Below are 21,687 nucleotides of genomic sequence, written 5' to 3'. Positions count from 1 at the left end.
GCCTATGGGCATCGTGCGTCTGCTATGAACACACATATCCTGATGCGGTAGGAACTGGGAGCTGCGTTGTCCTGTCTTCTGTCCAAAGCAAGTGTCTCACCTGGCTAGATACAGATTTCAGTAAAGTCACATAATTTCTAGTGAAAGGAAATAGTGTCAAAAATGTTCTCACCAGATCTGTTTCTGTAGGTCCCTTAATACTATTTGGCCACTGTCTCTGAAAAATCAGCCATCTAGAATAACTTCCACGTAAAATTGTGTGGCATTGTGTGAATTTTGTGCTTGCTGGAAACATGGCTTTCTGTTTCTTAGATGATTTCAGGTAAAATTTACGTGTTTGTTCTTATCTAGTTGCTCTGGGATTTATGTAGCATTAATGGGAGCTAAGCATGTATGGAGATGAAAATGAACTCTGGTGTGTTTCTAGTTGCTTACTTTAGAAAGCATTCCCTTTTTTCAGTATTTAATGTCACATTTTATTTATGTACAAATGGGTTGCAAACAGGATGGCAAAGCACTGCTAGCTAGGCAAAATGTAATCATAAAAAATTCTCATAGAAATCCTCAGACTTTGTTGAGAAATTGATACATGGTTTATAAATTTTCTCCTCTCAAATGTTCCTAAAACAAAAGGCAATTTCCTTCCAAGAAGTGTTTTGTACACAATTATTTGCAATACAGATTTCAGAAGCCTGCCTTAACTTTCTCAGTTTTGTAAGTGCTATTAATGGCAAGAGGTGCACATTTTGCATCCTCAACTTTATCTGCTATTGTATGTCCTTATTGTGTTGTGGTGGCTCATTGTAGGAAGTCGTTCTCTTTTCGATTTTCCTCTATTTTCTCACAGCTTGATTAAGTTCCTTTCTCCATTTCTTTCCCCATCCCTTCCCCCTTCCCTGCCCGCCTCCCTACTCCTGTACTTTCCCTCTGCTTAAGACAGAAATAAAATCTATTACAGACTTGAGAGGGTTTTTTCCTAAGCTTTCTGTCTCATACCAGGTGTTGTATGAGCTACTGCTTTCATTTAACTGAATGCTGGAGTAAGTATCTGCAGGAACAGACTAATACGTCTTTATGGGGATGGTTTTTGGTATGTTGTTTTGTCGTATTTATATATTGTGATTCTACTCCCAAATGGGGATTGTGCTACTATAGGGTATGCAACTGCAGAATGACTGTTCACACCGAGAAAAAAAGTGTTAACAAATTGAATAGTAATGAATTAACCTGCAGAAAAAGCATTTTGCCCTAGTACACAGAAACCCTGCATAACTAGAGCATATAATTTTAAATGAAGCAGGCTCTAGGAATGCCTCAATGGGTGTGATGTCGACAGTAGCTCATAATTCATGGATATGAATTATGGCTGAATATCAGGAAAAAACTTCCTGACATTGAGATCTATTAGGTTGTGGAATAATCTCCCATGGGAAATGGTGGAAATCCCAGTGCTTAAGATTAGACTGAGCACTAGGAAAGGTACAAATCCTGGCCTGGCCTCAATCTTTTAGGGCAAATGAATTCATTGCTTTAACATATGCCTTCCCATCAGTCTAGACAAGTGATGTCCTCTAGTATTTGCCGGGCAGGAGCTACAAAGGCAGCTGTAGTACGAGCTACCCTCCCTTGCCCCATGACTGTGCCCCCTCTGCTTGTGAATAGATCACCCCCAGGGGTAGAAAAAATGGGTGACTGTGAGCCCCCCGAGAGCTGTCCTGGGGAATCACTGTGCTGGCTTCATGGGCGCCTTGTCTAGGGACCGGGAGCTCCCTGCTCAGCTTGCAGCCCTGCTGCTGGGGGGCTCACGCCCACCCTCTGCACGTGGTGCAGGATGCCGGGTCCTCCACCCGGGTCTCCTCCAGTGCTGCCGTAAGACTCCTACTGCTCTTGTGCATTACCTGCCGTTAACGTGCATGAAGGGATGGGAGGTGCTGTCACAGTCTCCCAGAGCAGTCTCTTTATGCCAGGACACCAAGGCAGGGTGTCAAACGCAGTAAGTCATGTCACAAGAATGTTTGAGGGTGCAAGGCCTAAGCAGGTGGTGTTGGTAGACTGGGGCGAGTGGCAAAAGCCCAACATAGAATTATAGAATCGTTTAGATTGGAAAAGACCTTTAAGATCATCCAGTCCAACCATTAACCTAACACTACCAAGTCCACCACTAAACCAATTAAGGAGAGAGGAATAATTGATACTACGTTTCCTGGCTTGGTAGCTGGATTATTTTTTAATGAAAGTAAAAACTAGGAATCATTAAGGTTGGAAAGGGTCTCTAAGATCATCAGTCCAACCACCAACCCAACACCACCATGCCCACTAAACCATGTCCCGAAGTGCCACATCTACCCGTTTTTTGAACACCTTCAGGGATGGTGACTCCACCACCTCTCTGGGCAGCCTGTTCCAATGCTTGACCACTCTTTTCGTGAAGAGATATTTAACTAATATCCAATCTAAACCTCCCCTGACACAGTTGAGGCCATTTCCTCTTGTCCTATCGCTATCTACTTGGGAGAAGAGACCAACACCCACCTCACTACAACCTCCTTTCAGGTAGTTGTAGAGAGCGATAAGGTCTCCCCTCAGCCTCCTCTTCTCCAGACTAAACAACCCCAGTTCCCTCAGCTGCTCCTCATAAGGCCTGTGCTCCAGACCCTTCACCAGCCTTGTTGCCCTTCTCTGGACATGCTCCAGAACCTCTATGTCTTTCTTGTACTGAGGGGCCCAAATGGGGTGGTCTTATCCATAGCGCCTCCAGGGAGCCGTGTGTGAAATAAGCCAGGCTGTATTTCTGGCATGGAGGGGGTGGCTGGTTTCCAGCTGAGGTGCCCTGAGCTAACCTGCATCCGTGTGAACTGCACGTGAGGGCTGAGGCGTGGGACCGAGCCCGGCACCCTGGCTGTTTGGCATGAGAAGCCCCCACTCAGGCTTCTTGGGAGCTGGTGAGAGGGACAGCAAAAAGGAATTGGGATCTTTTCCACCATGTGAACGTCTGTTATCCATGAACCCGGGTAAGCCTACCCAGATGCTCACTGAGCTCAGCAAACACCCAGAGCTTCCAGTGGCTGATGTGAGCCTGTCGTTTTCAGTAACAAATTATCTGTGACTGAATCATTTTAAAATTTCCCATTTTGTTACAAGTAGATAATGTATTTAATGCACACTATTTAGCTTTAATTTAGGGGGAAAAAAAGTCTTCAACTCTGAGACGACTACAGCTACAACTATTAAATCGTGCTTGTTTCCTTGTGAGTAAAAACTAAATAGATGCGAGTGGAGTGACTATTTTGCCGTGATGACAATAACCAGCATCTTTATGTATATGGGTAGGCCAATGCTTTGAGTTCTGATTATTTAAAAAAAAGAAAAAAAATAGAAAAAAAGGGTTGACTCCAAAACTTGAAACTCTGAGATGGTAACACTCCTCCCTGGGTTAAGCAGGAAAGGAAAAAGTGAGAGAGATGCACTTGCATCACTTTCAGGTGGGGAGGCTTGGAAAATTATGTTATTAGAAATAATTAAAATAGATTTAAATAGAATTACCATGATAAGTGATGCAAGAGTCACATTTCTTCTCTTCCCGTCCCTCCCCCCCAGTTTTACACACAGAAGAACAAGAGTGTATGGCTCCGATCTGTGCTCACCGTCAGCTGCTTGCTTGCTGGTCAAGAATTAGAGCTGCTGTCTGTGCACAGCCTTAAGAAACATATATACCATATATGAAAGACACTTTTCTGATTGAAATGACATGAAAAGAATGTCAGAGCTGCCAGATGAGAAAGAACCAGATTTTTTTTTCCTAGATGAATCATTAAATACTAACAAAAAAGAAGTCCAATTAAAGGTCATGGAGCAGTCTTCTGCCCTCCTGCACATGAAAGGCAATGGGCAGGCATAATTAAGGCAGAATTTGACTCCGAAATTAAACTCATTTGCTGGATGCAAAACTGGAAGAAAATCCTTATGACCAGCTTATAAGTGTATATAATGAAAAATTACAACAGCAGAAAAATGTATTCATATCATATCTCTAATTCAGCAAAGCATTAATCACACTGATGTTCAGCAGTGTGTTTAAATACATGCTTAAGTACTTTACTAAGTACTGCCTGTAAACAACTCTATATGACGGTGCATTAACATAGGACAGAGTTTATCTATATACTCTCTCCAGAGTACTGTAATTATTTTAAGCACTGTGGCAGGCAGTAGCACAGAGCTGGACGATCTGTGGTGTCCAAATCCCAGCCTTCTGGCTAGTCCCCGTGCAGTCCTTGTCTCCCAGCTGCATTACCACTAATGTCTGCACAAGCTCATTTAAACTTTGTTTTATTCAGCAGAATCACAACTGCTGGAATCAGCTGGGCATTTACTGGCTCCCATTAACTTCAGCTCCAGGAAAGAAAGATACGTCCAGGGCAGAGGTGCCCCATGTAATGGTTTGTACAGTGCTCAAGCCTCCAACTTAAGTCATGTTAACGTGTGGGGCGTTTCAGGAGATTTCTGCACTGGGGCACATTTCACCTGGTAAGGTTGGAGCCACTGTCCTCCTGTCAGCTCTCAGACTGCCTCCAGAGCAGCTCCAAGAAATTATCATTTCAGCGCTCAGAAGTTTGATTTTTTCTTAACTGCAAAGATTTACAACAGCAATAAAGCCCTGACATAGCGACCCTTTTCTTGAAGCCATGATTTGGCTTCACCCCAGCTGCTTGATTTTAACAGCCTAGCCTCCTCTCAGAGAGGCAGGGCTGCTGTGGAAAGGGGTTTCCCCCCAGGTAAAACAGTGCTGGTGCTGCTACTTGAGGGCTTTCATTTGAAACTTTCAGTATTGGAAAATAATTCATTGTCCACAGAGAAAAGAACTGATTCCTTAGAGAAAAGTCCTCTGGCTTTACATGGCACAAAACTGTAGTGTTCAACAGGAATGAAGATACATCTTTAAATAATAGAATAATTTGTTTGAATAATGCTAAACTTGCTGTTTCAGGAGAAAATGTTTTTATACAGAAAACTTCTATTGATCTATCACCTTCTATTGATTTTCACAAAAAAAATGCTTCCAGGGCTGGCCATTTAACCGCACAATACCATGGTTATTTGCCTCTGCTTCTGAAGTCACTACTTACCTTTTTGCAGTATGCAAATAGTGTTCTTCAGAGCTCTGCATTTCCCCTGATGCTCAGAGGCTTTGCGGGGTGCTGTGGGGGTTACGTAACAGCGGGGTGCTGGAGCTGTCCACGGGTGCATGGCCAGGGGTGGAAAGTCTCCTCCTCGTTGCAGAAGCAAAGCTGTAGAGGTAGCACCAAAGTACTGGAAGACTAACGACTGCACGCCAATGCTGAGCATGAGTAACCCCGTGGAGGGTGCAGGAAGAGTGAAGGAGTGGCTGGTTTTGGTTGGTTGAGTTCATTGGGGGTTGCGTAGTTGGACAAGGAGGGCAGATGCTAGAGCTGCCTCGTGGGTCTGCAACTGGAATTGGTCATGGGAGGGCTCCACAGGCTAGTGCAAAAATGTCATGCAAGTGTCACAGGAAAAAAATACAAGCAAAGGAGAGTCTGGGCTATTATTGAGACCCCACCTGGAGTACTGCATCCAGCTCTGGAGTCCTCAGCACAAGAAGGACATGGACCTGTTGGAGCGGGTCCACAGGAGGGCCACAAAAATGATCCGAAGGCTGAAGCACCGCTCCTATGAGGCCAGGCTGAGAGAGTTGGGGTTGTGCAGTCTGGAGAAGAGAAGGCTCCAAGGAGACCTTATTGCAACCTTTCAGTACTTAAAGGGGGCCTACAGGAAGGATGGGGACAATCTTTTTAGCAAGGCCTGTTGTGACAGGACAAGGAATAATGGATTTAAATTCAGACTGGATATAAGGAAGAAATTTTTTATGATGAGGGTGGTGAAGCACTGGAACAGGTTGCCCAGAGAGGTGGTGGAGGCCCCATCCCCGGAAACATTCAAGGTCAGGTTGGACAGGGCTCTGAGCAACCTGATCTGGTTAAAGCTGTCCCTGCTCACTGCAGGGGGGTTGGGCTAGATGATCTCTAAAAGTCTCTTCCAACCCAAAGCATTCCATGATTCTATGATTCTATGAAATAATCAGAATTAGGTACTCAGGCTTTATTCAGACGCATGACAAAGGTCAGTATTATTGTTGTGCTCTGAGGGGACAGTTCCAGATTAGCTATATGTAGACTTTCAAATGATAAGTCCTCTGATTTATCTTGTTTGCTGACATAAAGAAGTACTTTTTGGCATTCTGCAATATGTAGAACCTCTAAGCGATTACAAAAACCTGTTTGGGACACTTCCTGAGATCAGTGTCACTGGAGGTTCACCAATACATTCATTTCTACTGCAGTGCCAAGGTGCATAAACATAGTTTTGATAAACATGAATACTAGTTTTGAGAAACACGAATACTAGTTTTGATAAACATGAATGCTAAGCATTTTTGAAAAAATCTTGTCTTCAAATCACATTACAAATCTTGTGGGCTTAGTTATTTGCTCCCTGCTCCACCGTACAAGTCTGATAACCCAAAACAATTTCAAAAATTACAATCCAGACCACTAAGTCCAAGACACTACACATGCTTGATACCCCTTCAATCTACTTTCTTCAATTTACTTTCGAATTACTTTTAATTTTCAACCATAAGATCAAAACCTCCCATTTAAAAAAATAATCAGTTGAATCACAAAGCTTTGTCTTAATATACTAAATGTGCAAGATCAGAGATAAAATTGTTGGCAGCGCTGCTAATGTAACTCTGCAGCAACTTCCCTGAAATAATCAGAATTAGGTACTCAGGCTTTATTTAGACACATGACAAAGGGCAGTATTATTGTTGCGCTCTGAGGGGACAGTGCCAGGGTAGAACTGTGAGTACCGAAATTGTTACAGTATGGTATAGCGATACCTGAACTAACTTCATGCTACTGACCTAGCCCCAACTGGTGTGCTCTCAGGTTCTCTTTTGTTTTAAAGGTCCCAGTTGGTCCGGGGCCTGAGTTCAGCCGGTGCTCCATCCACTGGTGGCAGGAAACAACACGTTACAAAGGCATAGAGAAATGATCAACAAATGGGTAAATCAAATACCTTCCAGATTTTTAGTATCTGTGTGTGGGTCACTCCAGTAGACAACCACAAATCATTTTTATGTGGAACGGACATTAAATTCCTAATAGATTTCACCTATAGATTTCATGGAGTGGTATGAATTTGGTCCACACAGTTCACTTTTCTTACCTGTAATAGAATCATAGAATAAAACCTAACTGAGTACCTAATTCTGATTATTTCATGGAATCATGGAATGCTTTGAGTTGGAAGGGACCTTTAGAGGTCATCTAGCCCAACCCCCCTGCAATGAGCAGGGACAGCTTTAACCAGATCAGGTTGCTCACAGACCCCACCTTGAATGTTTCTGGGGATGGGGCCTCCACTACCTCTCTGGGCAACCTGTTCCAGTGCTTCACCACCCTCATCATAAAAAATTTCTTCCTTATATCCAGTCTGAATTTATTCTTCTTTAGTTTAAATCCATTATTCCTTGTCCTGTCACAAGATATCTTGCTAAAAAGATTCTCCCCATCCTTCCTATAGGCCCCCTTTAAGTACTGAAAGGTCGCAATAAGGTCTCCCCACAGCCTTCTCTTCTCCAGGCTGAACAACCCCAACTCTCTCAGCCTGGCCTCGTAGGAGAGGTGCTTCAGCCTTCGGATCATTTTTGCGGCCCTCCTCTGGACCCGCTCCAACAGGTCCATGTCCTTCTTGTGCTTCCTTCTTGTGTTCCTTCAGGGAGCTGTCTTTGCAGACTCAATGTCTAAAGTTTGGCTTTAAGGACTGTAAAGAACTTTAATGAAAGTATTTCTCTAAGTAAAACACCACACTGCTTCTTGGGATATGTATAGTCAGTGCAAAGTTTCAGTGGTTTTGTTCTGTGTAAGTAAGGTACACTAGCATAAGGAGTAGGCTGATTTCACCACCTCATTTTGCAGGTAGTTGCTATTATAGTTTGTTTGTCATCTGTGGAATGCTTTTGAGTAAAAATCTTTTGCATTTTGTTATGGTCAAAGGATTGCCAGAGATTCAGCTCATCTACTTTTCTCCAAGGTAGCACCCACTAGTTGAGCCACAATGCCTGCTAGCGCTCATGTTCCTAGGCGGTTACAAATGTAAGGTAAAATGTGCTCTTTTAAACAATCTAATCAGTGCTTCAAGGTAGTTTAAGCTAGTGGCTTTTTCTAATTGTAACAGACTAGAAGCAATTACTGCAGCCCAGCTGATAAGTGGTGACTTTCACAACCACAGTGCTAAACCGAAGCAATTGTGTTGATCATCTGTTCGGGCTCTGTAGTATGAATCAAAACTGTTTGTATCAGTCCTAACCTAATTTCTGTAAAAACACATTTATTGTAGCCAGATGTGGATCAGCAGTGTCCATATGAATATATATGAGCAAATGCACTGCATTTGGGATTAAATTCTGTGTTTATTAATTTATAGGAAGACTGCAAACTCCTCAGACAGGATCGGTCTGTGTTAATGTCCGGTGATGATGCATTGTGCATTTTGTCAGTGTTTTTTGCAATGAATTAAAAAAAGGACTCCTCAAGTGCACTTTTTTTTTTAAATTTCCTTTGTGTTTCTTTTTCTGCCACATTTATTTGATCTGTTTCTCTTTGTGACAATCCAAATTAATCAGGAATGAAGATTTTGAGTTGAGTTTTGACCTGCAGGGTACGTGACAGGACATACTGTTGGGCAGCACAAATCTGTCTGCCCATGCTTGTCTCCCAGTTCCCAGCTAAGGTATAATCCTGCCTGATAAAGCGCTGCATTGCCACTTGGGTGTACCCCTGTGTGTGACTCCTTCAAGATGGCTTTTGAGACACTAGCAGGGATATAGGCCTGTGCAGCACTGGCTGTGACAGGCTGCAAAATGCAAGTTACCCCATTGCTGGGGTAAAGAGGAGAACTGAGGGTGTGTCTACCCCGTCAATACAGTCTTTCTCTACCCATGCCAGACAAGCAAAAGACTGACTTCAAAATCATCCTGGCTTTTTGCTCTCCTTCTCTTGGCCATGGAGAAGAAGAAGAAGAAGAGGAGTCTGCAGGAGCTTGCAAGGCTGGGCTTGGTCATCAGAAGGTGCTGTATAGGGGATCTAGGATATCTATATTTTTGTGGAAGGCTGGAAGAAGTTGGATGTTGGGAAGGAGTGCTTGGTTGTATTTTATATACAGGTTTAATAATAAGTAGTGTTACTGGGATGGATGATGGCTTGAGAGGGACAGTTCTTCTTGTAAGCAGCTGGGAAAGAGTGAGAGAAGGTGTAATTTGGCAGCAGTGCGTGTGCAGGTAAATACCAGTCCCTTCCCACATTCCTGATGGAATAGGCATGCTTTAGCTTCTGGGTGCCTTCCCAAAATAGTGGTTCTTCAGGGAGACGAGAAGAGAGCTGTAATCTGGCCACGTTTATGCAGTCCAGATTGGGATTAACCTTGAGTAAAGCACTGTGTTTCCATTGGAAAGGAGTAAGTATTTTAAAAAGGATTAATTTTTTTTCCCTGTAATTCTGTAGGTTATTTTTTTGTATCACAGTTTCCTCACGTCCTCTTTCCCCTTCCTTACCCCTGTAATGAGGAAGCACGCTCTTTGTCACAAGCGAGCGTGTTGTTTTACCCAGCTTCCAGATCATTATTAAGAGAGAGAGGAGAGAGATTTGGCGGCGTATCGGTGGGGAAGGGAACAGTGCCTGCTATATTTCAGTGGGACTGGCGCGTGGAGTAGAAAAGCAGATGTGTGTGGACTGCCAGAGAAATCGCTGACTGATCCTCGCGCAGTCTGGGTTCGGGGAGCTGAGACAAGACGAGGCAAAGCAGGTATGACTGATAACCATGCCAGAGCCTGAGCACCCACCGTGCTCATTGCAGGCAGCGGGAGCCAGGGCGGCTCAGCATCCGCCAGGATTGATGCAGCCAGCGTTCGCTGGGGTTTGTGTACTCCGTTTCATTTCTTCCCTTTCACGCCGAACATGAGGAACAAGCAGAAGTTAACTGCTTGGGAGGAAGCTGGCTATGTCTTTTTTTGTGCTGCGTTTCACCTCTTTGTTTTTTGGTTGGCTGCAAAACCTGAAGCCAAAAGATGATTGAAAAGCCTCTCCCCGGGGAGGGGGGAGCCGAGCACACCGCACCCCATCTAGTGGCTTAGCCTCAAACTGCTGGCGAGAAGGAAATGCGGCAGGAGGAGGAGGAGGAGGAGGAAGAGGAGGAGGAGGAGGAGGAGAAGGGCTCCTGCAACTCCAGCCATGGGCTCGGTAGACTTCGGACTCCACAGCACCAACGTGGGTGATCCGGAGATGCTGCAAGGATGCAGGATGAGGAAGGCGGTAGCTGCCTGTCAGACCTAGGGTGGATCACACACAGGGGACTTGTAGCGAGGTTGAAAAGAGTGTTAGACACACGGTGACACCAAGCCCTCTGGAGTTAGGAAATGTGAGAATTGAGCTGCTTCTGCAGCCTTAATTCAGCCTCTGTTTGCATAAGCATTAAGATACGATCTCTAATGATATCACATACCACTCTTTGTCACACGTCAGTGCACAGAAGGGACTGTGCTGAATTTCTCCTCATGGTATTTTGTTTTCTCTGGTGTTCGGCAAGTAGATCCTTTCTGTCACACGCTACTGAAATCTTCTGAAGACAGAATTTTTTCACAAGGTTTCCTTTATAGTGTTCACAACAACAGGGGCCAACTGCTTCATTGGCATGTTACGGTATTTTTGCACCATCCTCTTTGTGAGGAGCATAGTCTGTCATTGTTCCCATTTTGCGGATGAGGAACAGAGGTGCAATGAGGTTAAAGTCAAAGGTATCCTTCATTTTGGGGTGCCCATTTCAAGACCCCTCAGCCCATGCTTTCTAGACTGCCTCTCCCACCTACTTCGGTTACAGCAGTGACCATAGAGCGCTCCTGTGTATCACGCACCGGGATCAGAGCAGGCTCTCCAAAAATGAAGCACACATAATTAATGTTCTCAGAACAGGGGAAACAGGTAGCTGTGCAAAAAATTAGCTAAGGGGACTTGTCTAGCACCGCAGTAAAATTGCGTAGCAAAGGCAGGGACAAGATCCCATCCAGCTCAGGGCACAGCTGCCTTAACTGTGAGAAATCCCATCTGCTCCTGCAGCCCCCTGCCCCTCCCTACAGGCATTCCAGAACTGAAGCAACCTCTTGCAGTCAGACATCCTGTTCACTGTTACCTGGTTCATTCACAGGGCAGCTTCATCCCCTGCATGGCCATATTGTAGGTGAAGCTGTTGCTGTTGTTTCAAGTTCCTTTCCACCCAAACCCCATCCCATGGCCCTGTCTGCTCCTTCATGTCAGCACTGGAATTTATTTGACACCTGCATGAGCCTGCTAGGGCATTAAACTAAAATGAAAATATACTCTCTTGTTTTCTGGGTTATTTTTCCACCAGATTCTTGCTTTGAAAGGGCTCACTGAAGGGTGCTGAGGAGAGACTGTGCTGGCACAAAGAGGGGCCTGGATCACCTGGGCTGTGAGAGGAGCAGGTCCACAGCAGCACTGGGTTAGACCCATTTAAATGGTTTGGTATCGTGTGTTGAGGTTGTGGTTTCACAACTGCAATAAGCTGATGCAAGCTGGTGCTGCTGCTGGTACATGAATCCTTCCCTTCTTCTCATGGCCTCGCACTCCTGCTAACTCCAGTTTGTGAGGCCAGGCAGGGAAGTTTAGTAGGGAACAGATCTGGGTTAAATTCAATGCACCTTAAAAAAATAGCGTGGTTTCTTGCTTGTTTATTGCTTGTCTGCATGCATGCATCGGCCATCACAAGGAGTGATGGGACCTGGGACAAGAAAGAGCAGAAATGTTTCTTGCAACGGCAACTTCTGCAGGTCTCTGGTGTTCATGGGACTGAACCTTCAGCAAGATGGGCAGCTGGGAAGTGTCATGGTTAGCTGTTTAAGGACCATGAAGCATAAATAAAGAGGTGCCGGAGGAGATGTGCACTGCAGCCTCTCACAGTGGCAGTCCGTAACTTCTGAGTGCCCCACATCTCCTCGGCATTTACATAGACTTGGAGGTGAAACTGCCTTTTCAAGGTATGCTGAGAAACAGTGCATCACGTAGGCTGGCTTTGTAGACCTGCCGTGCACATATCTGCCTTTAGAATTCAGGCGGTTGCTGGTGACAGGGGAGGCTATGCACCCCATTAACCAGGGGGTGTAAACAGCACAAGTGTCCGCCCAGATACACTGACAGCGGAGGAGTATGAAGAGTGCAGGACTTGGGGCTCTGGATCAGTATGTGCTGTTGTGTTTGCAGACTTTGCCATCTCTTCCTCCAGTCCCAGTCCCTTCTGCCATGTCCCCTCCGACCTGACCTGACACATCCCTGTCTGTTCATTTCAATTTCATTCCCTTCTTGAATTCAGTCTCCACCAGAATCTGGTCCAAGCCACGGTTACTAGCACAGGGGAGTCCCAGTTTCATTCATGCAGACTCTGTGTCTCAGTCCTTGCTTCCCTTCACCTAACTACCTGAAAATGACACTTTCATGAACAATACTGTTTGCAAAATTAACTTCTTCAACAAAAAACGCAAGCCAGTTGAGGATACTTAGTTATGTATATTTTAAGTATTTAGGATTGATCACAACAACTTTAACTTACTCCACTGTACACATCAAATCCTGCAGTCCCGGCATGGACAGTGATTTAAATTAACCTGGCCTTTCATCCTGTTTGTCAGCAGTCCGTGACCATGCACTAGTGTGTGATTTGTGAATTATTTGTGATTCTGTGTGAACATGGTTCAGCCCATGAATTTTGACACTGCTTGATTTAAATAGCAGCCACTTGTGCTATGATACTCAGCTTGGTATTTAATTTTAAGAAACATGGTTTTGCTTCTGTTTCCTGACTGGATGCTTTCTAAAGCCACAAAGAGTTTTTTGAGGAGAAAGAACAAAATTTCTGGTATGAGTGCTCATATGGAGTGAATTTTTCTGATTGTTATGATTAGGCATCACATTTTTCATAGCAGTTTTTCTAAAAATATTAAACAGTACTGTTATTATAGAAGGCAAAAGAAAATTAACATAAATTTAGTCCAACTCTATTAATGGATTTTTTTTTTCAGATACACATTTTCATTTCATCTTCTGTGTATAGATTTACAAAGTAAGTGATCTGTGCCAATTTTACATAAGTATGTGGTTTTGCTGCGCAGGTCAAGTTTCCTACCCTGAATTTGAAAATTGTCTGTGGATCTGCCATTTCCCTTCCTTGGGAGCCCTTCTGTGGGGAGAGGTCTAGGAGAGCAACATTTCTGCCTGATTTCTGTTGGAGAAGCCAGTCTTTGGTGTTACTTAATCTATGTGGATTGATTCCTGTGTTTCCTTCTGTATTTGTTTGCCCAGTGGTTAGTACATTTTAGAGTGGACTCTTACTGCCCATCCTGAGTGAAAAGAATATTATAAATTATATTTAATTCTGTCCATCATGGAAAAAGTGTCAACAGTAAGACATTTGTCTCCTGGTACCTGAACAACTATTTTGGTGGTGATGAGAACATTAAGCTCTGCCAGGGCATCTCCAAGTGCCTTTTTTTCTCAGGGTTCTGGTAGGGACGTGCAGAATCGACGGAAAATCTGGTCTTCAGTCCTTGCTCAGGGAGCAACGTTCCCGCCTATGGATATGTGCCAGGGCTGGTGGCTCTGTGAGGACAGACCTCAACATGGGTGCAAAGTCCATCCAGGAGACAAGGCCAAAGATGGGACTGGAAACATGCTGCAACGTACCTACATGGGGTCCATCCAGGCCAGGTCTGGGGGCCCAGGCCTGAGCTGAAATGGGGCTCCTGCACCCATGGGCAAGTGGTGTTGGGGGAGACCCCAGACTGGTCAGAGCCATTAAGTCCTGTTGGTGCCCTCAGCACCCTGACAGAATGTTGTCTGAGTGCTCTGTCCATTAAAGATGAACTCAGCCTTCTTGCGGTCCCCAGCAGGGACTCCAGAGCTTTCTTTAGGCAGCCTAGGTATGTTAACATAATACTACATGGACATTTCTACTTCTGCGTGCTGTGTTTGGGCATGCTGGAAGTTAGGCATGTTGGAGTTACAGACTTCTCTTCAGGTACCTTCAGATACCCGGATGTCTTCTGGGAAATAAAACATTTTTTAAGCTTTTTTCCTGGTCGTAAGCATTAGAAAGATTCTTCCACCTCCTCTGCTTTATGTCTGGTGCTTCAGGTATGTGCTGGACTCTCTTGTAAACAAAACCTTTTGTTTGCAAATACTGAAGTATTTGAAAGGAAAAGTCCAAAAGGTTTCAATTTATCTATTATGGGTGATCTTAAGTGTATTGAAACAACTTTTTTAATATGGTGAAATATGGACACATCCCTCCTCCATGTAGAGTTTTCCAAACAGAAAATCACATTTTTCTTCTTCTGGAATGACTTCAAGACTTAGTGGGAATAAAAAAACCTTTTGGTTGCTGTACAATAATACGTTAATCAGGAGTGGAGAGCAGCATAGGAAGTACTGAGACCAAGAGGGAAAATAGTGAAAGATTTGACTTCTGGGGCAGTAGGGGCCAAGTAAGATCTTGCTGCATGTGGTGAATTCTTTTAAAGACATGGGTTCCTGAGCAGAGCTAACAGGATCCAGCCAGGAAAGCACAAGGAGTGGTTGTGGTCCTGAGCTTGGAAGGTTACCTTCAGAGGAGACCAGGAGAATGTGTAGATCTCAAGGTCAGGTAGAAGTTGAGTCATGAATGGATGCAACTGGTCACAAGCAGTTGGTTGTTAACACACCACTCCTGGTTGGGGTTTTCCGTCCTGTGGCTCTGTTAGAAAAGGGAATGCATTGTCTTTGAGCTGACGTTTTGGAGGATCTGAAACCCTCCAGTGGGACAAAATAGTATTTCTTTATGGAGCTTTCTGGCAACTCTGCCATGGTTTTCTCCCATCAGGGGCTATTCATCATTTCCTCCATGAGGAGATTTTGTTGTGCGTAATGTCACACATGAATGTTTTATCATGAGACTGTTACAATGTGATGAGATGTCATTCCCTAGTAATACATGCTGGGCTCTACTTTAGAGACCATAAATCCAGGCCTGAGTAAGTACACAGAATATTCTACTGGGGAGCGACCATCACTGAGGTAACATTGCGTAACTCACGGTGGCAGACAATAAGTGTCTCCTGATAAATGGCCTGTGGGAGTCGGTGGGGCATCTGGGTGGCCAGGGGCAGCCTTCAGCAGGCTGGTGGGTAGGTAGGGGATGACAAAACAAGAGGAATTGTCGCTTTGAACCTTCCCACAGGACCGTGCATTACGTCCCCCTGCTCTATGTCATTCCAAGAAGTTTGGTGTATTCTGTTGCATGTGTTTCTCAGTTGCTGTATTGGCAGTTTGGCTGCACGGAGTCATTTCCATGGGAGAGGCAGCAAGGGGGCACAGCAGAGTGTCCATATGTTTGCTATACACTGCACGAGGAGGATTGTGTCAGGATTTTAGTACAGGCACATGAGTTTTTAAGGTGGAAACGCAGTATTTTCGTACTTTATCCAGACACTGTTGAGTAGGCAGCTTTATTTTATTATTCGGATGAAATCCAAATGTGTGCTTGCAGCTTTGAAAACATATGGGTAAGATTTGTCTTGCAAACAGCAAATATATGTGTTGCTGAAAATCCAGTAAAACTTTCTGCCATGGGATGAGTTTCACCCATGGAAGTAGACAGGTCTGTACTCAGAACTTGCATCCAAGTAACTAGAAAACAATTTATTTCCGGGGGGGGGGGGGGGGGGGGGGCTGAGCTTGCCAGCTATTAATGATGTTATGTTTGCCTGATCTGGTGCTTTAGCATGAATTTAAGTGTCTTATTTTAGATGCTAACAAATGAAAAATTTAGCCCATTGAAACAATTAAACTGAGAACCCTGCTGAACAGGCCTGGCTGGTATTATTCCAGAGAATGTACTAAAATAATGACTCCTGACATTTGAATGAAAAATTTGATATTTTCATTAATAAGAAGTATCTTCATAATATGAAATACTTTAATTAATGTGAAATACCAGTCACTATGTTGTGAGTGATTCCAAGGACTTTAATCTGCTCAGATAACTTTTTCTTAGTGCTTATGTTATCTTGAATTGAGGGTGGGTTTGGGGTGGCATTTTGCTTGCTTGCAGCCTGAGGTGAAGCAGGGGCTGTGTCCCAGATGGACTCTGCTGGCCTGTGTCCATCTTACCTGTGATGGCTTGAATGGTGTTGCCACAAAACTGGCATGGGGATGAAGAGGTTGTGAAGTTGCTAGCTGAGCTGATGGAGTTTTCTCTGGTGGAGCTGGACCAGAACTATACCTGTTATTTGTTCTCAAAGGTGCCTTTGAGGCACAGTGCTTCATCCTGATCATCTTAGGATTTTCTGCTTATGGTTACTGCTGTTGGATTGTCCCAGGCTTCCCCCATTGAGTTGAGCTCAGACTCAAGATTGGCATTGGTGTGTTCCTAGAAAAATACTTCCCACATATTTGCTTGAATTTGAGGTGACAGGGTGCAGTTTGGCTATAGGAATGTTAACAGAGGTATCTGCCATCTACTGTTGATTATTCTCCTCTTCTAACTTTGTTTCATTATCTTTTGAGCAGACAATAGCAGTGGGTGAAAACCCAATGCCTTTAAAGTCAATGGCAAAACTCCCATCTTGTTCACCAAGGCTAGAGTTTCATACTTATTGTGGTCAGTCTTTCCCCACAGTTATTAAATAACAAACAATTGAAGTGAACAATCCACAGAGGAATCCTAGCGTTTATTTATATAACCTCCTTGGTGAGAAATAACCAGTCACAATCAGTAATAAGTGTAGAGTCTTCCTGCAAATGATGTATGAACCAAAGAAAGGTGAACAGTATCTGATACTCTGTTCTCAACAAATAATTGGACCAGCTGTGGTCTGGCCAGCATTTTGGGGAGAGGGTTGGGAATGAAATGAATATCGTGTCTCTGTCATAAGCAAATCACAGTCTCCTAAAGGGAGTTTGTAGGTGCCTTCTCTACTGGAAAGAGACATCTTCTCACATTACTCTGCCCTCTGGAGAGCCATGGAAAGAACCAGTTTTCAAGTAGCAGTAGTTGAATGTTATGTAGCCAACAGGTTAGGCTGTTAATATTGTAGAAGGTCATTATTGACTCCATATGTTCTCTGGTAATGACATCCTGGTTCTGGAAACACACTCTTCTCTTGCGTCATCTGCACAGGTCATTAGAGATGATAAGCATGACTTCTTGGTGTGTACTGAATCTTGAAGGGGCTATGCTCAAGCTGTGCAGTAGCTGAGGAAGAGATGTCTTGGCTTTCCTCACAGTACCTCCTGTATCCCAAGCAGCTGAACGGTTTAGGGCATTAAAAAATCTATGGTGGTTTTTTTTTTCTTTTTTTAACTTTGAGTAGAAGAATCAAGTGCAGTTTCTGGAAGGAGTTTTTAGCAGAGCAGGGAAATGGCTATGGGCTGTATCACAGCGTTCAGATCTCCTGGGACCACAGCTCATCCCTCCTTCTGTCTTGAGAAATGCCATTCCTGTTCCCCCTTCTTCCCTACTAGTTAGCGTTGAAGTGACGATAGACAGGGGAAGGGGGGTTGTAAGGAGAACGGACTGATGACCCCTTGATTAATGTATGGAGGACAACCAGATGCTGTTTCCTAAATGTGCGATTGTTGGCAGAAACTAAGCAAAACTGGGTAAGACAGGCAGCACACATTGCTTGTTAGGTGAGTGAGGTGTGTCACTGTCGCCCCCATACAAAAGTTGGAGGTGCCTTTGGAGCATCATTGCATCTGGCTGACCTCGTAGGCATTATGGTTGAAAGTGTTTGGTTTCATGAGCGTTTGACTATAAGTTGTAGACTCTGTTTCTGCAAGTAGGTCCCAGAACATTATCTGGTGCCTTTTATGAGCTAAGGTTTGGCATATGTGAGGAGTTTTTGCCTGGGACTGCTATCCTGATGTGCAGCATGCTGCTGTGTCTTCCACCTGCATCTGCGTCTGAAGAACATACATGAGTGTCACCTCCTGCACAATGTCACTGTTGTTTGTGTCGTGAAGTATTTCTTAGCAAACACCACTGCAGTCTTGGACTCCACTGCCTTCCAGATCATTCTCAAATGTAAATCACCCATTTGGTTTTGACCTAGAAAGCTCTGCATGTTACGTATCTGTACCTGAGAAATTGCCTTCCACCTTACCGAGGGTCTGCTACTAATCATCCATAAATTACATGGGAAGGGGGCTGGTGGGGGTGTTGTCCTCTGTAGGGCTGCTTGGACTCATTTGTGCTCTTCATCCAGGAAAGCACAAATTTGTTAACCATGGGCTTCCCGAGCTTTGGGAAGTGTGTGTAAGGGGCAGGGGCTTAGAGGAGGTGGTTTCTGCCCACTCCAACTAATCTGTGTCTGTCCATCTCAGGTAATTCTCCGGCACCTATTGCCTTGGTAGCTAAGCATGTTTCTCAGATGACCATGGCTTTTTTTCATCTTCTCCTCTTTTTAATAGTCTTTTCTCCTTCCTTTTAAATCGGTCTTTAATAAAGTTGAGAATTCTTGCACAGGGTTTTATAAACATGTGTTATTAAATTTTAAATCTGTTTTGAAAGTGCCTCTATCCTACTCCCTCCTAGTAAAGTGACCTTTTTAAATGGAGGGAAGTGGGTTTAGATGACAGTCATGATAAATGCGGTCATGTTCACTCAATAAAATAAGGCCCAGTGCATTTGAGGATAAATCAGTGAAATGTACAGCCCCACCTGTCTGTCTCCATCATTCATTTCCACTGTCACTTTCACAGTGGCTGATGGATCACAGTTGCTGTAAAATTAGACAGCCTTTAATCTCATTTCATCCTGATTAGCTTCTCCTTACCCTTTCCCTCTAACTCACTGACTGACACGCTAAAAACTCACACCGGGCTGTGTTTGAGCGTGGCGTACAAACTTCTCTTCAAATACCCTTTTTGCGGGGCAGGCAGGTGTTCCACTGAGTTGAAATCGAAAAATGAGAAGATGGGATTTTCACATTATTAAAGCAAGACAGCAGACAAAGGCTCGTATAAAATTAATGAAAGCAGCAGCTTGGCCAGACTGTGTGATGGGCCAAATTCTTCCTGCTACACCCTGGCAAGCCCAGTGAGTTTGAGAAGATTGTTCCTGCTGGAGGCTGAATTTAGCATGCTCATTGCTGCATAATTTTGACTGTATCTATGAAAAGTTATGTCCTATATGGGTGTGTGTTCATAAGGAATTATGGTTTACAGCACAAGTTTTCTGGTGCTTTCAAGGGGTGTTTTATAGCAGTAAAAAAAATTGTTCATTCCTATAGTTTTGATTTCTGTGTGTAACTCATGATTCTGAGGGACCCTGAAAGTGGTCAGGGAGGAAGACTGCGATGTTGATGATTTCACAATTTCAATGCCAAAACTCCCTGCCTCTTAGATGTCCACAGTGTTGCTCCATCTTCCCTGTTTTGTCCAGCCCTATGGGCAGATTCACGAGACCAAGAACAGAGTTTTTCCCAAAGCTCTGTGAGAAACAAAGGTCATAGTAAAGGTCTGCAGTGTTTTATTGCAGTCACCTTTCCTTCTGAAGCCCAGATACTACCCTCCTTTCTAAGGCAAGCTTCCCTTTAGCTTTCCTGTGAGTTACAGATGGTAGTTCGGGTCATTTGGGCCTGATTCTGTATCAGTGGGAATGTTGCCATCAAGTTAAGTAGGAGCCAGGATTAAGCCTTTAGTTTTCAAGGTTTAATTATCATCATAAGTGTGGGAGTCTTACTGCATAGTTTATATGCATGGGAACAGCAGAAAAGCTTAAAATATAATTTCTTCCTCTACTGGCCCTGTTTGTGTCAATATGGAGGATAAATAACAAAAGTGTTTGTAAAAATGAAAACACAACATGTGAAAAATATGCATGTGTGCTGCCTGCAGACAGTTCTTTTGATAAATGCCAGATCTCTTCCAATTGACCAGAGGAAGAGCCTGGTTGAGAGTACAACCACTGGCTTGGACCTAATTTGAAACCGTAGTAGAGCATTGGATGAGGTAAGAATTGAAGCCCCTGCAGACTGATCCTGGGGAGTCTCTTCTTGAGAGGAGGGGTCCCAAAAAGCATCTAAGGAAGACAGCAAATTCCCCATGGGAGACCCAAATTCATTCTGTAGTACAAGCACCCACAAAATCAAGGAAAGCACTGCCTGTTTTAGAGAGATAATTTTAAAATGGGAAAATGTCTGAGATTAAAGAATGAGATAAATATGATATGGGGGCTAAGAAGATAACAAAAATCTTTTCATTCTTTCATCCCACTGTGGGAATCTATAGGTAGTATAAAAACTGATGCAGTGCCTAGTATAAGATTGCTTCCCAGTTATATAAAGTGTACTAGTAACAAATAACCCTAATTAATGAACTTTCGCTGTACCTGGCTGCCCAATTTAAGAACTGCTTCACTTACACAACTTGTAAGAGCACAGACTATGAAAACGATATTCGACCTTTACTAGAAACTAAAAATGTACCTTACTTATTCATCATTGCCTTGGCAAAAACTTCAGTAAGAAGCTTAAATGAGCCCACTTGATCTTTAAGAAAATGTCCTAAATAACAAAGCTGTGCGTATTTCTTCTTATTATTATTTGCATATGCTATACTGCACAACTGCATTCTGAGAAAAATAAAAGATAATAAAACAAATGAAATGAGAGATATATCACCCAAAATAATCCAAGTGTGAGATAGGCTGCCTCTTTTTTTTTTTTTTGGCATTGGCAAAAGAGCACAAAGTAAGAGCTGGCCCTGAGTCATATTGATTTCCCACTGCACTGGTTTCCTAAGTGCTCTGTTGATCCGTGTCAAGCAATAAGTTCCCTGCCTGTACATGCACATCACCTCCCCATTTGTCCTCACCTAGATTTAAGGTGCCCATATGATGAGCTGAACAAGGACATCATTTTTCCTACGTGTGTCACTGGGCCAAAACTACTCTATGTTGGTAACTAATGCTGTGTAAGTTTACATTTACCATATATAATATCACAATAGTGCTGTATGGCACACTACAATAACATGTGCATATTATGTACATGTAAGTCCTTATTTTTGTGTCTTAGCATTTGCAGTGGAAAAATGTAAATTTAAAAAAATAGGTTGTTGCGACTGTAGTTGGTCCACAGTAATCGCGACACCTCCCAAAAAAAGGGGATATTGCAAACCTAATGCCACAGTTTTGATCTTTTTTAACAAAGGGCTTCCTGATTAGATGAATAGAAAATGTGTGATTGTGCTGCTAATGACATTGTACAGGAAATTAAGCGTATACATTTGGAAAAGGCATTAAATCAGCAGGACCTTAATTTAAAAACTTAAAACTGTATGGAAATGCAGCTTGTTCATTGCTGTGTAATAGAAAGCTACTGAACACACTGACTCTTCTTGTGGAAACATTACCAGCAGAACAAAGCTGGGCTGAGGTTTTTTTAATGTTTCCTAGCATACTAGGATTCCTAGCATCTGCTTATTTTTCAGGGAAATATCAGGCAACTTCACCCTTTTTTACAAGTTGTTTTTAGAGCAACATATATGTCCGTTGGGCAGG

The 21,687-nt window shown here is 43.5% G+C and overlaps 1 protein-coding gene across 1 annotated transcript in view; it reads left to right on the top strand.

The window, feature by feature from the left end:
• The window catches only part of KLHL14 (kelch like family member 14), a 69,397-nt gene that overhangs the window by 24,669 nt on the left and 23,041 nt on the right, over positions 1-21,687 (top strand). The window lies entirely within an intron of this gene.

Source organism: Pelecanus crispus, chromosome 2 (genome assembly GCF_030463565.1).
Source record: "Pelecanus crispus isolate bPelCri1 chromosome 2, bPelCri1.pri, whole genome shotgun sequence".
In the NCBI taxonomy this organism is placed as follows: domain Eukaryota; kingdom Metazoa; phylum Chordata; class Aves; order Pelecaniformes; family Pelecanidae; genus Pelecanus; species Pelecanus crispus.
This window is presented reverse-complemented; position numbering and strand designations above follow the sequence as displayed.